This window comes from Schistocerca cancellata, chromosome 3 (genome assembly GCF_023864275.1).
Source record: "Schistocerca cancellata isolate TAMUIC-IGC-003103 chromosome 3, iqSchCanc2.1, whole genome shotgun sequence".
Taxonomy (NCBI): domain Eukaryota; kingdom Metazoa; phylum Arthropoda; class Insecta; order Orthoptera; family Acrididae; genus Schistocerca; species Schistocerca cancellata.
The window spans coordinates 60,573,549-60,589,246 of record NC_064628.1 but is presented as its reverse complement, the minus strand read 5'-3'; positions in this window follow the sequence as shown (position 1 = coordinate 60,589,246).

Genomic DNA, 15,698 nt, shown 5'->3' with positions numbered 1-15,698 from the left:
TGTAGGAGGAGAACGTACAGTCGATGCGTGAAAGGAAGTCGAAAGGAATAGGGGCTGAGGGACGGACATAGATGGTGGCGCAGGTAATGGTAAGACCGGGGAAGAAGAGACTGAGGATCAGGTGTTCCATAGGGTCAGGAAGGAGGGGTTGGAGCCGAACAGGGATCTGGCGGCGGTGGCCAATGGCGATCCCGCCACGCACTATTGGGAGGGGATTATCGGAGCAGTGAAGGAGGTAGGGTGATGTGTGGACAGGATGTTGAGGGTGGAGAAAGGTTTTGTTCAGGAGGAAGGCATCCACGTGGTGGGTTGTGAGGGTATGCATGAGGTGGTTCTTGTTAAGGGGAAGGGAGCGGATGTTGTTGAACAGGATATGCTGCTGTCACGCCATGACAGCAACTTAGATGAGGGTGTCGAGATGGGAGAAGGTGAAGTGGGCTTGGTTATGGGAGTAGGTGGCATAGGTATTTAGGTGGAAAATGGAGCGGGTGGTGAGGGATATCTGCTGGAGGCTGTGAGGACATTGGAAAGGATGGACGTTTTGGAGGATAATGGTAATGAGCCTGATGATGTCCTCGGCAGTGGGGGGGAGGGGGGACGAAGGGAGTTGCCAGGAGGGGTGGGGGCATTCAGAGGACAGACGGGGATGGTGAGTTCAGGAGTGGAGGGTGGAGGTCGGGCCTTGAACTTCTGGGAGTAGGTGGGTTGATGAAGGTTGCAGGTGTTACAGGAAGGAGGGAACTGGGGGTTGGGACACTGCTGGAGAAAGTGTGCCTGTTTGCAGTGCGGGCAGCCTGGGGCCTCATGGCACTCAGGTGTTAGGCGTGCATTGTAGCACAAACACCTCTCACCTCTGGCAGCGGATGGATTTGGTGGTGGGGGGGGGGGGGGGGGGGGGAGGACAGGAGAGGTCAATCTTGTAGCGGTGAGGAAACAGGAGGTCATCCTCCTTTAGGAGAAGGTCTGTAGAGGGAGCTTGCTAGGAGAACACCTGCATAAGGCAGGTGGGGCCAGTAGGATTGTAGATACGGCAGACAGCACGCCCGTCTAAGTAGGGGAGTGCCTTAAGCTACGCCAACACCTCCTCTGTGATCGTCAGACTAAGCTGAGTGATCACGGTGGTGAGTGTCAGCAGGAGGTGAAGTGGTTGGGGCTGGTGGGAGGAGGAAGTGGGCTGGGAAGAAGTGAGGGTGGCCTTGGGACCAAAGTGGATAATTGGGATATGGGCAAGGATATCAGTGTGAAGGGTAGGGCGAGTGGATTTGATGAGGATGGAGTCACGTTGTGGGACAAGGATGGAGACGGGGACAGTAGGATAGTACTTACAGTGTAGGAGAGTGAGGTTGCAGGCTTCCAGGAGGTGGGTGTCGGAGTGGGAGAGGATGTAGGTGTGGGTAGGTTGAGAAGAAGTGGTAGAAGAAGCTTGAGGGGGAGGGGTGAGATCCATGAGATCTTCAGGTGAGGGTGAGGGAGGGAGCGCAGGGGTTTTCTTGGAGCTTGTGGATTGGGTGGGGATGGCGTTGGGTCATTTCTTGGGAGCAGGGTGGGAGGTGGATTGGGGACAGGAGTTACAGGCAGCTGGTGGGAGATGGAAGGCCCCGTTGCTGTAGGTGGTGGTTGTGGTGGTGTCGGTGACAGAGAAGCTGCAGCATGTACTGTGGCCCCACGTGCCACAACCCGCACTGGGGTTGCGGATGCAAGAATGGCAGGGGAAGGAGGAAGGGGAGGGAAGGGATCAGTCGTGTAAAGGGAGTAGGTATGGCTGCAGGGGTGGAAGGGAGAGTGAACGGAGTGGAGGTAGGGATGGACATGAGGGGTGGGATGGACACACGAAGGTTAGCCTGTGTACACCACGTAACGGTGGTAGCTGAAGCAGAGGAAGAAGTGTAAAAGACAGAGGTGGTGGGATTGGACATGGTAGAAGAGACTGAAATGACAAAAGATGAAGAGGAAGACTAACACGAAGACACAAACGGTGACAGTGTCCAGGAGGAGACGAGAGCAGCAGTCCATGTAAAGGGAGTAGGTATGGCTGCAGAGGTGGAAGGGAGAGTGAACGGAGTGGGGGTAGGGATGGACATGAGGGGTGGGATGGACACACGAAGGTTAGCCTGTGTACACCACGTAATAGTGGTAGATGAAGCAGAGGGAGAAGTGTAAATGACAGAGGTGGTGGGATTGGACATGGTAGAAGAGACTGAAATGACAAAAGATGAAGAGGAAGACTAACACGAAGACACAAATGATGACAGTGTCCAGGAGGAGATGACAGCAGAAGCGGAGGCAGCAGCAGAAGTGAGCACCAGGAGATGGCTACACGGCGATCAGGCAGTGGCAGCGAGCACCGGGAGGCGGCGGCAGCAGCAGCGAGCACAGACCAGGCGGCGGCGACAGCAGCCTACACTGAGAGGTGGCGACCAGGCGGCGGCAACAGCAGCGAGCACCAGGAGGCGACGATCAGGCGGTGGGCTCCGGTAGGCGGTGGCGATGGCAGCGAGCACTGGGAGGCAGCGACCAGGCCGCGGCGGCGAACTCCGGGCGGCGAGAACTGGGTGGTGGGCAACAGGCAGCAGTGACGGCATGCAGACGGACGGAAAGACGACAGCACTCGCTGGGGCCCTTCCAAATCAACGGTACACCCTGAGTGTAGCCCAGACAATGTAATTCCTCGACTCAGAACTGAGGGAATCCAACCAGTTGATTGTCCCATCCCTAGTTTATAGCCTTCTGCATTGGGAGGTGGAACGTTAGGCAGAGAAATATGCCCTAGGCCACAGCCTAATGCCCTGAAAACAAAAATCACGAAGGACTCAAATACAGGCAATGCATTGCATAATCTTGTCTAATTATTCAATTGGAACTACCAAGGAAACCTTGTTTTAACAGAGTCAGAGTGAGTAAACCTCACCAGAGCTCCATAACAACAACACAATTAGGTTATGGATATCGCTCACAGTGAACTTTATAAAATTAAAGTTATCGATTTGCCAATATGCAGCCATGACAGTGAAGAAGAAGCTGAGTTAAATCATGCAGTATTTATCATGCACCAAATACTGGACACAGCAAATGAAATTACCTCATAAACTGAACTGGCTGAGGACTGAGCTGCTGAGATCCATAACTGTGCTATTATGTGCGAATGATATAACGTTTTATCACATTACAGAAACGAATTTGAAGACACAGACATCAATATTTATTTACATTTTTATTTACATTTGTCTTGAATGGTTAGGGGAAGTTCGGGTTAACTGGACATGTATTTTTTTTTTCTCATCCTGCAGTAGGTTGTAGCTCTTATTGTAACAATGATGTTAGTCTGTTGTGCAGATACATAAGAAAAAGCCCCAACACGCTGTGACAAAAGTTAAATCCAATGATAATAAACACTAGCGCGACCGCTGTAAGCGTCGGAAAAGATGTATTTTGCTACGCCGGAAGGCGAATGACAAATGATGGAAATTTCAATTTTTTTTTTTTTTTTTTTTTTTTTTTTTTTTTTTTTTTTTTTTTTTTTTTTTTTTGTCAAATATTTAATAGACTCTGTCTTTAGTTCTCGTAGGGAGAAGACGTATTCTTGTGAGAAGTTTATAGTAAACATTGTATTATCTGAATAATAATTTTTACGAAAATATGAAGTGTGATGATTCTTATCAGTGCAAATCATGAAAGTTTTCATTTCCTTCCGCCCATAATGCTAACGTCATATCACTGCAGCTCGCTGCATCTGAAGAGGAAGTCCAATAAAAATCAGCATTGCAATCACGGTCAAAAATGAGAAGTACTTATGGCGGAAGAAGAAATATATATATAACCAATTTACAGAAATCTCAACGGCGTAGAGAACGCAAAAATCGACGTAAGTTCACACTACTACTGACTTACAGTTTAGAAGAGTTGTAAATTAAGACCGAAAGATAAACCATTCGATTCAACTCATTCACTTCAAAATTTATAAAAATCTTTTATACATATTTGCACACTGTTCCAGAGAGACGTTTTTATCAAATTTAGTTGGCTAAAGGCCCTTTCTACCTCTGCATTAGACCATGGTATAACCAAAAGCATAACAGCTAGATCTGAGAGTTCTCGGAAAGGATTTAAGTTGTTGGCATCTCTGTATAACCTAATTTCATTCCAGAACGCCACAGTATTGCTGATTTGTTTCCATTGGGCAGTAGTGAGCTTGGACCACTTAAAATCAATTTTTGTTACTGTACTGCCTGACAAGCCCATTTTTTTAAGCCAGCGATACTATTAGTTCTTTTATCACTCTCAAGCATTCTCTTGGAGCAATTAAGGATACTTTTTGCAACACTTTTACATTTTGGAGCACGTGGCATTGCAGCTCAGAAGCAAGGGAAACAAGAAAATGTACACATCTTTTCCTTATGGCATTCTCAACATCAGATGAAATTTTGTTCCAAGCAGTCATATCCTGCAGTAATATTTCGACTTCATAACCTAAGTATACTCTTGCTGACTTATATTTGGGAACATCTGCTGTTAAAAGATGGCCTCTATACCCTGGTACAACAATTCGCCTTACGAACCCACTGATTAGTATAACAACATCGTTTAGGAGCCGTGATTGGCTTGCAGAATATGTCTGAAATTCCTTATTTTCTAGGTTTCTGAAAAGAAAGATCAATTTTATTTGCATCATCACTGTACATATTATGGAGGACTTGGGAAGTATAGCACTTCTCATGAAGCAGTGCTATCTCAAAGTGGGTTTTCAGTTCAAGCCACTGAGACAAAGCACGAGAAACAGCCTCTAAAATAGACATCCAACATGCATTGCACTTCTGAAGTATTTTCAATGGATTAGCTCCGTCATTTATTGCACTGAATAACTTTCTATGAGCAATATGACGAGATGAAGACTTTAAAAACCAAGAATACCTCTCTGACAACAAAAATTCCACATTCCGGGGCAAAGTTTCAGCTGCAGCAGAAGATACTTCCAGCTGCACGGAATGGCATACACAAGGAATTAAGAGATGATGAGTAACTTCTCTTTTCAAATTCTGATACATACCTTTATTGATGCCTACCATAACTGCTGCATTGTTGGTGCACAAACCACGCATTAAATGAATGTCCAAGCCATACTCATTAAGCAAAGATTTCAAACCATTGGTTACTGCCACTGCATTGCCTTCCCCTAACTCTAACATTCCCAAGAATGTGGAAACAATGTGAGCTAGGGCCTGAGAAAAGTACATCACAAACGCCACTAACAATTTATTAGCACTAATGTCTGTAGATTCATCCAGAAGTACACTGAAATATCTATCTCTTATGTCTTTTTTCAGACTGGCCTTCAAATTTGGGTAAAGAATGTTTTTAATCACACCACTACACTTGCTTCTATGCAAACACATCTGAGAGACATGGTCAGCACCTATAAAACTCCTTTTTGAAAGGCTGCAAACGTGAACCACAGATCTTATTGCATAATGGTCACCAAAAATAAAAATAATGCAGCTTCTGCAACAGAAACTTCACTGGCCTGCCGACCTACATGTACATCTAGTTTCAACAGCCCCTGTGAAGAAAAAGGTGCTGCAGCATTTACATGCTTTTTGCTTTCTGAATGCTTCAATAAATCTGATAAATGTGAATTTAATTTGCTATGGCAAACTTGGCATCACACACTAGAAGGATTGGCGGTGATCTCAAGAAGCCAGTCTTTCAATTGTTTGTTGCTAAGCCACTCTTTTCTAAACTTTTGGGTGTATTTTTTGTCCTTTTGCTTCGACATTTTGATGAGACAACTAATAAAAAAAAGTAAAGAAAATCACTGATTACAATCTGATTAACTGCACCATAGACATTAACAACTCAACACTATGCACTGTACCGACTTCGGTCCACAGTAACTTGTAACTGCAATGCTAAAAGCAAATAACTAAGACTGGAAAGGATTATTCTGTTGTGTCAAGGCAGGGGAAACGCTATATCAAAATCTGGTACGTAACAGTTAGCTGGAGACAGTTTTGGATTTGTCACACTAAATATAATTTCAAATTGTATATTGGAAAGACTGAATTAAATGGAAAAATACTGTAGCAGACATCAATCCACAAATACGTTAAAAAATACGTTGGTCACTACATGCAAAATGATAGTGTGTAAAATCCATCAAATTTAGCGAAAATTCCGCGAACTTGGCAACCCTGCTTGCTCGGAGTCTCAACACTGAACCCTCTGGCTCACTGGACGGACGCTCGACTATCAATAGTACCTAATGCGATCTGTGTGAGGCAAAGATACATTGCTCTCCATGGATAAGAGGCGGCTGACCACTTGCGTCTAGGGGACGCCAAAGAATTGGCTTTGCTGATTGGCCACGCCGTGCCATGACGTCGTCTCCCACACCAGCCAATCCAGATCGTTGCTACTTTCTGAAACGCGCTGTTCTTTAAACGAGGCCATTCATCTGTCGATACATTGTGTGGCTAACTCGTTATATTACTTCACTGTTGTGTGTTCTAGGCCTATGTTTATAATGGCAGATTCCAACATGTGTTTTGTGTGCGGTAAAGCATTTCAGCTTCAAATAACTTTATACCCGCACATCAGGAAAATGTATGATGTAGAGCCAAATACAGAAGGTAAGAATAAGTGCCCACAAGACGACTGCAGCTATTCCTTCAATACATTGGCTAGCTTGAGAGCACATGTGGAGGAAAAAGCACATGGTTCGAACTGCGGATGAAAAGATTGTATTCCAGTCAATGGACCGTAAGAAACACTGCATAATAATAAGTTTTTACTATTCAATAGTAGGATCGTTTCTGGTAAAACTATAGAATTTTGTTCTTTGTGCATTCAGTAATCTGGTGCAATGTTGTACTGCAAAGTTTCTTTCAGCTCACATGAAAGGATTATTTGTATTAACGGACTAGTCTTAGAAGACATTTAAGTCACAATCATTGTAATCCACAATGGGTAATTAACAAACCTTATTTTTACTGTCCATAAATTTTGAAGAAACTGTTTTTTTTTTTTCGTATCGCTCAACACATGGAACCCAGATTGGAATGCAGTTTCATGTGTAACGGATTTCTCTTAGCAAAAGGAACAATTTAGATATACCGGGAGACAGTGAGCAAATTCTGAAGCTGTGGGAAGAAATTGCTGTCACTTGTTAACCCTCGCTCCAAGAAAGAAGGTCAACACTGTGCCAGCAATGAGAAGATGCCAGTTCAACGAACATCTAACAAACAGAACTTCAGTCCAAAAAGTGTCTTTGGTAAACCAACCCTGGCTGAAACGCCAAATGTTGCTAGTGCTTTGGTGCAACCTGACAGTAAAGTGTTGAGTGTACATGTTGGCTTTGATCACACATACTCTAAGAATTAAATTTATCTGTCCTACAGTTGTGTGTGCATGTTTGGGTATCATGGTTTATAGGCCTACTGGGGAAACTCGCCATGTAAAAAAATGAGTAACGCATCATACTCGGTACCTCAGGGTGATTTGGAAATCCAAGTGTACTTAATAAATAAAATGTCACTGTTTGTGTGTTTCTTTTGACTCATTTATCCTATTGCATATAGTTAACAAAATGTAACTGAAATATCTACTAAACTGTAACATTAATTGGACTATGTAGGCAGTCATTTCAAATGGTTTTGCTATTTTTCACAGGTAAAGTATGAGTATTCACCAGAATCCTACAGTATGAATGTTTTCCAGTTGACAACTGAATGAAGTCAAAAAGCAAAATTTGCTTGGACAAGTTGAAAATTGTTTATTCAGTCCCAGTTATTATTTTTTTATATTAACAGTTCCCAAGAATCTATTTTGCTGACTTTCTTGGTCTAATTTTCTATATTTAACATGTCGGTTATGACATGCTTGGTGATGGATGTTTTGTCACCAGGCATATGGCATCAGGTGTGTGGCTTTTAGTGACAATATTGCAGTCGATGTGTTAACAGCTTTTTGGTACCTTGAGCATGAAGTATATGCATCTAGAAGTCTTGCTTAAAAAGTGCAGCCAAAATTCTAATGTCTGTCTGAGGAATTTTCCTTTAATGGAATGTTTTTGCCCAATAATTCAGTTAATGTCTAGTAATTACTTAACATGGTAAGTGCTATGAGGCCAACACCAGCCACAGCAGAGTGTCTGCCATGGCTGCTGGCAACTTTGTGACATTTAAGGGATAATATACAAAAGTGGGCTGTGCAAGAAGTTCAAACTAGTTTTCTTTGGTTAAAGCAATTAAAATCAAACTTGTGAAGCATGTTGAAAATCACATACTCCTCACCATAATTTAAATGTTTACATTGAAATGGTTCTGACATGTGCATAATATATGGAAATGTTATATTTTCTTGAAACCTTAAGAATCAAACCTGTTGGTTGAATCAACATATGAGTAAACCCATCACAATAGCACTATGTTATGCATCAATTAGCTGTAGTTACAGGATAAGTAAACATGTAGAGTAAACTTTTCATACAAATTTTATTATAAAGATTGCAAAGGTTATAAAAAAGATGGACAACAAGATAAACTTGTGTAGGCATCATTGTAAATACATTTTTACTTCAGAAAGCTGAATCGGATAATAATAATCTCAAGATGCCTTAAATTGCATGACACATATCACCAATCAGGTATTTTCTGTTGGAGAAATAGTCTGGTTTTTCAGAATTTTTTCATTTGTTCTCGTGAAAAACCTTGTATCAAACAGCTGTTTTTCTACAATCAATCCATTATTACATGCATGTAGTTTTGGTGACCCAATGGCAGCCATCTTAATGCTGTATGCAAACCACCACATAAACATGTCTACATAGTTGGTCGGCATTGTGCAGGTCCCAGCAGTTTTTTATTAGATTCTGTGCATGTCTCCTTCAGTTCCATGAGGATGCCTCTGACATAAAAGTATTTTGATAATTTTATTAAATGCTTTCTTGCTGTGTTGACCTATATCAATGTTGACACAAGAATATTTGTACTGGATCAGGATCTGAACCCGTCACTCCTGCTGTCAAGGCAGTTGTACTGACTACTTCACTACCCAGGCACAGTGCCCATCACGACTATGTGGATTACCTCAGCAAGTCTCCCATCTGACCCAAAATTCCATATGTCACTACTACTGCAGTAGTACCATCACTACGGCAGTCCATCTCACTCGCCGTCTCCACGAGATATTCCTGCAAATGGCTCTGAGTGTATGAGTGCATCTGAACTGAAGAAAGTTCCCCAATGCCAAGCTAGGCTAGGTATAGATAAAATTGTATGCATGGTGACTGTTCTTTTGGCTGTCTGAAAGAATGGATACCATGCATATAATTGCAGAAATATAACTATTTGTCTTATGACTGAGGTGTCCACGTCAGTCTGAAGAAGTCTGTGGAATCTAGTAAAAAACCTGGTGGCACCTGCATAATGCAGACCAACTATGTGATATATTTATCTGGTGGTTTATGTATAGCCTTAAGATTAATGGGCTGCCGAAACTAGTTGCATATAGTAAAGAATTTATAAAAAGTAGAACAGCTGTTTGGTACAAGGTTTTTCACAAGAATTTGAAGCCAGCTGCAGTCCTATATCCTACCTCTGATGGATTCACAAAAAGAAGAAAAAATCATTCATTGCCCTAAGAATTTCTCCAAAAATATTACCCATTACATGGAATGACTAGATGCTGCATTCAGAACAAGAATTTTGAAGACCTATGCAGGACCAATGTCTGGTAAGTGATAGATAAAAATATGACCTCTCCCAACACCTCTTCATTTTCTACCTCGTTTCCATTTAATTCTTCTTCACCTAACTCTGAATTACTGTCATGGCTGCTATATAATCCGGATAAAGGCCCAACTCAGCATTGTAGCTGGTTACTTTCTGTAGAAGAGGGCAAAAGGAGGACAGAAGTCCTAAATTTTGCATTTAAGAACTTGTTCACACAGGGTGATCATACAGACACACTTGATTTTGCCCTTCACACAGACTGGCATGTGATTGAACTTGAATGTGGCATCAGAGCTCACTCCCCAGAATCTACAAGAATTAGGGGACTTGTGTGCACAGATGTGGTGCCAACTCCCTCCAGCGACATATCAAGGCTTCACTGTTTCTGTGCAAAAACGCATTGTCACTGTTATCCGTGCCAAAGATAGACATACCGGCTATTAGGTAGATGGTCAAAAGGTTCTGGTTAATCAGTGTGTGTAGCTGTACTTAGTCAAGAATAGACTGTAGCCATTCATCGAGTTGATCACTTATTTTCATTTCTTTACGAGAATATAACATTGTTTGAATCTATGAGAACAGGAAACAGTTCGCTAGAGAAATCCCACAAGCAGTATGGTGGGGTCAGTCTGGTCCCAAACTTACCTGCTCTGAACACAACCCCTTGATTTTACAGTTCAGAGTGCAAAGTATGCACACCTAAAGCACTACAATTTTACAAGCATTCAATCTAAACATAAACAAAATTCCCTGGCATCCGTATTAACCCACCACACTGGTTATCGGTTAGATAGGCTACACCAGACGACTTGGCAGACATTTGTAAAAGAAAGAAATGAAGGTAGTTAACTGAGGTGATGGAAAAGAAAAAGGGAAAAGTGAAAGTAAAGAGTAAGTATCATTGAAGTAAAGATGCACTTGATAATGTCATAAAGGAATTAAATTTTGTGAATTCATTGGAAAATATTTCAAAATCTTGCAGCATACAGAAACAACTAACTTTCAGTTTATTTAAATATTACTATTTGCCTGAATACACACTTGCATAATATTGCACATACATTTTCAATAAAAAAAGTTTTGGTTGCCAGCAGCTTTTCAAGAAGTATGTATATTATACAAATTCATCCCACCAAATACAGTAATAAATTGTAAAGTGAAAGAGTTAAAATGACTGTTTCGATAGTTTTCTGTAAAGTGATCGGAACAATGGTGTTAACCCATTCTATAGAAATTCTGGAAGTGCTTCTTAGTATTTCAGCAGGTTATATGGTTTAATGTTTTATGTACTTTTAAATTATTCATAATTTAAGTGAACACAATGAAAACAAAAAATTCTAATAATTATATTAAAAATAAATACAAGCTGAAACACTAGCAGGACCATGAAACAAAAAATAAAGATTGAATTTCCATGTACAATGTACCATTATATCTGTATAGGAAGTTACTTTTATTTTTAAAATAAATGCAAAAGGAAATAGTGTGCAAGGATTAAATAATTATGGGTAAATCACCAGAAAATGTTAAGCAAACAACAGTATACGTTTTAGCCACTTTTGATGACTAATTAGTAATGCATTTCAGACATTGCCCATCATCAGAATATCTGTCCAGAAACATCACAAAATATGTATGACACATTAAGCGTGCTTAGATTCATAGGCAAATAAGTTAACATACCAGAGAAAAAAACTTTACTTCAGAGTATCGTGCCAAGTGTTATCTATCATAACTTCGAAGCTCTCAACTCACAGCATTCTGCCATGACATAATTAGCTGTTATAACATACCACTAATTGACTTGGTTGTAGAAGTGCTGAGTTCATTTGTCATATTTTGACAGTTAATTAACAAAAATCAACTGAAAAACCATAAAAACAGTACATCATGCTAAATGATTTTTTATTCCTTTAGGAAAACTAATAATCACAACTGAGAGTGCAAAGATCACATTGGAACAAAAGTACAGTATTAATGCAGGTGGTATGGGCAAGAGACAGAGGGAAGGGAGGCTTCCAAATTAATCTCAGCTTATGTAAATGTGAACCAGCAATCTCTGGTATTAATAAACTTAAAATAGGGAATAGAGGCTTACTGTAAGTCTATTAGGTATTGCGCATACACATAATAAGTTGAAGGTGAAATTTCTTTATAGTGCATAAACAGGTTATTAAATTATTCCAGCACTTAGATAAGAACACACAATATATTCAATATAATGTTATTCGAGTGGGGAGAAGCCATTTGCCTCTGTCAAACAGTAGTAAGTCACATATTTAGCTTTTTTTTTTGTTTGTTTTCATAGTTTAAATCTTAAGTTAGAAATGGTAGGATGGATAGGGTGTGTGTTGGACACAATATGTGCTGGCTGCAGTTCATGATTGGCTGAAGGTGCTTTTAACTATGGTCAGCTGTCTTCAGGCTGCTGCATTCAGGTGTAATGGTGGCGGACAAACTGGTGCATTGCTTGGAACAGCTCAGGTATCATTTGTTTCACCATAGGCTCTGCTGTTGAGGCACCTTCTAGTGTATCTGATGTGGTGGATCTGCCCTGACCATAGGGTGAGTTGCAGTTGGTAATACATTTGCATCACTTGAGGCAAAGGGTCAACATTGAGACAGGTCATTGGGACAGGGGGAGTGGACTGCACATGGTAAAGTGAGCATTCATGATCAAGGAAAGATGTAAGCAGAACACGGATTAAAGGGTCAGTGGAAGGAGGGTTTGGGCATGGAGGTGTACAAAATAAGAGCAGAAGAGAGGAATATCGTTTGATTGTGGAACTTCACTCCAGAAAATACCCTCTATGTTTTGATGGCTATCAATGTCAACACTAATAGGTAAATTTGGATATCATCTTATAACGATTGATATTGGCAGTCATTAGGTGTAGTATGATGGTCTTTGTGATACTAGTCTGTTCTGTGATTTTGGAATCAGCTGAAGACATTTTTCCTTCTACACTTGTTTTGATATATATATACAAACAATGTTTTTTATCCTCGTGAATATTATTGAATTGTTGTGTGTGTTTGCATATTGAGCAAAGCATGATATTGTTTATAATGTTTGAATTCTTTGCAGTATTAGGCATGTAATATATGTATTGGCTATCTATGCAAATTCCCAGTTGGGAGTAAGTTTGCTATTAATTAAGATAGAACACTACTGTATAGATTGGGATCATGCCTATGACATGTAGTCCGTAGTCTTGTCATAATGCTGTGACATAATCTCTTCTGGATTTGTATTTATTACGACTCACAACCACCCCCCCTGCCACCACCATTTAGTCACTATTTATTTTACTTATACCCTTGACCAAACCTCCTCATCTTCCCACTGCTCTTTCACAATCCCCCCCCCCCCCTCCCTCCATCCAAACAAACATTCTGTATATGAAATTAGGTCAATTCTGTTGAAGAAATCATCAGCCAAGTCATGAGGACAAAGACACAGCATGGCTTCCAATCTGTGGTGCAATGGGTAAGTTAGAGTGTAAACAGGCAAGGAATCAGATGAGTCTTTCTGTCACCAAGGAAAATTAAAGAAAGGTTGTGAGCTGACAAACATACTCTCAGGCTCAGTGTACCAGGGATTTATAATATTCCTTGTGAGTATGGTATCAGCTATGTGGGACAGCCTATACAAACTACTGCTAATTGCTGTGTTGATCATCATCTCAAGCACGAAAAAATGAAAATCAGCAGTTTCCGAAAACAGTTTAGTGAGTAAATGCAAGAAAGCCTTTAAGCAGATGAGGATCTAGCCCATATTTCTAGCTGTTGGGTCTCTGTAATTACGGAAGTAGCTGAAATTAGACTGTATGAGCACAACAATATACACACTGGCTATGTAATTATCAGTTTATTTATTTGGTATCTTCTAATACAAGAACAGACCACATGAGGCAGTATATATGAATATAACACAATAGTTTCACACAATTTCAAATTAATTAGTATAATTAAGCAATGCATGGAAGCATGCACGTCAGAAAGAAAATTAATCTAATTCCTCAGTCAGCATTGTTTATCACAATGCCATATGAACATAACCCGGATTCTGAAAAACTAGACACTGTGTAGGAAGACGCAGTTCGAGCATAACAATGACATGTAGTTCCTTGTTTACATAACAACGACCAAAATTGAAGCATAACACATACTTTGCAGGAGCACAATATTGGGACACCCCCCTGGAAATCTATTCTACGGACTTCTCTCTAATGTTGTCCGAGGCCTAGGTTAGTTGAAGGGTGATAATTTCGTTAGTTGTGGAACTCGTAAAGATTGGGTGCGGGATAATTGTTATGGTGACAAACGGACATATGGCATTGCCTAATATTTATGTTTGCGTTATATTTGAAGGTACCATATTTATAGAACTTCTCGCAATAAAACCTAAAAGAACAAGGTAAAATCGGAAAATATAGTTAATGAATAAGCATTCAAAGAATATTTTGATACATATGATGAACAATATCATACATAAACTGCAGAAAATGCAGGGAATATGTATGTAACTTTTACATATATTTGGTCCGCTTTTCCGCATTTGCCACAGCTGCAACCGGGTTAGTCTGTCACCGCATTATCGATTATTCGCATTCGAACCAGGTTTTTACATTTAATTCCCATAAGTTAAGCTCCATTGAATAATCTGGACTTCTTTGACGTTCCAAAATGACAGCTGTGGGCAATCTACATTTAATTTTTAAACAACAGGTGAGCGACGTCGCTAATGTCAATAGAGCTCATTATACTTCTTGTCACCAGGCAGCACTGCTACATACGTTCTGTCTCCCTGATGACGTCATGAGCCTCAACCAATCAGCAGATCCAATTCCCTGGCGTCCCCTAGACGTCCCCCCCCTTATGTATCGGAGGAATCAGCCTACCAGAGATCTTCGGCGGTAATCCGGTAGGATACCGCCCTTCGATTGACCATTCGGTTTAATCGAAGCGTTACGTATTGCAGGTGCCAGCCAGCCAGCCAGCAGTCCAGCCAGCCAGCAGTCCAGCCAGCAGCAGCCAGCAGCCAGCAGCAGCAGCGGTCCCGGTCCCGGTCTGCAGCAGCGGTCCAGCCGGCAGCAGCCCACCAGTCCTCCTGCAGCAGCAGCAGCAGCAGCAGCAGCGGTCCAGCCAGCAGCAGCAGCAGCAGCCGCCCCGTCCGCGGCAGCAGCAGCAGCAGCTGCTGCAGCGTTCCTGCCCCCCGCCGTCGCCGTCGCCGTCCGACCCTGGTCTTCGGTCGTCTTCGTCTTTCTTTGTCTGCGTCTGTCCCCAGTTTGTGTCCTTTCCTTTTCGTTCTGTGCATTGTTGTTTCTCCCTGTCGTCATGTCCGCCCCCACCACCACCGTCACTACTACCACCACCGCCATAGTTTACACTTCCCCTTCCGCCGCCTCCACCACTATAACGTGGTGTGCCCAGTCCCACCCCCCTCCTTCCATACCACCTATTCTCACTCTCCCTTCGCCCTCGCTCTTTGTCGCCCCCTCTCCAGCTTCTTCCTCCTGCTCCTGTCCCTCTGATCCTTTCCCCCCACTCTCACAGCCTATCACTGCAGCTCCAGCTAGGGTGGTGGCCCGTCGGGCCACTGTCCATGCCCAACTCTCCCCACCGCCTTCGCCATCACCGTCGCTGCCGTCACCGTCACCGTCGCCTTCACCGTCACCATCTCCGGCGCTGACTGCTGCGTCCACGCCGGGACCTGTCCCTTCCCACCACCTCCCTGTAGCTCCTGTCCCTCATATCACCACCCGCCCTTCTGCCGCCGTTAAACGACCTAGTGGCACCACCACCTCCTCCGCTCCCAAAAAGGCCCCGCCCCGTCCTCCTTCCCCCACCCAGGGTGCCAAGGATGTCTCCCCACCTAGTCCTGCTCCCTCCGCCTCTTCCTCCTCCACCTCCTCCCTCCCCTCTTTCTACAAATACCTCCTCTCCCATCCCGATCCTTCCCTTCTTGAG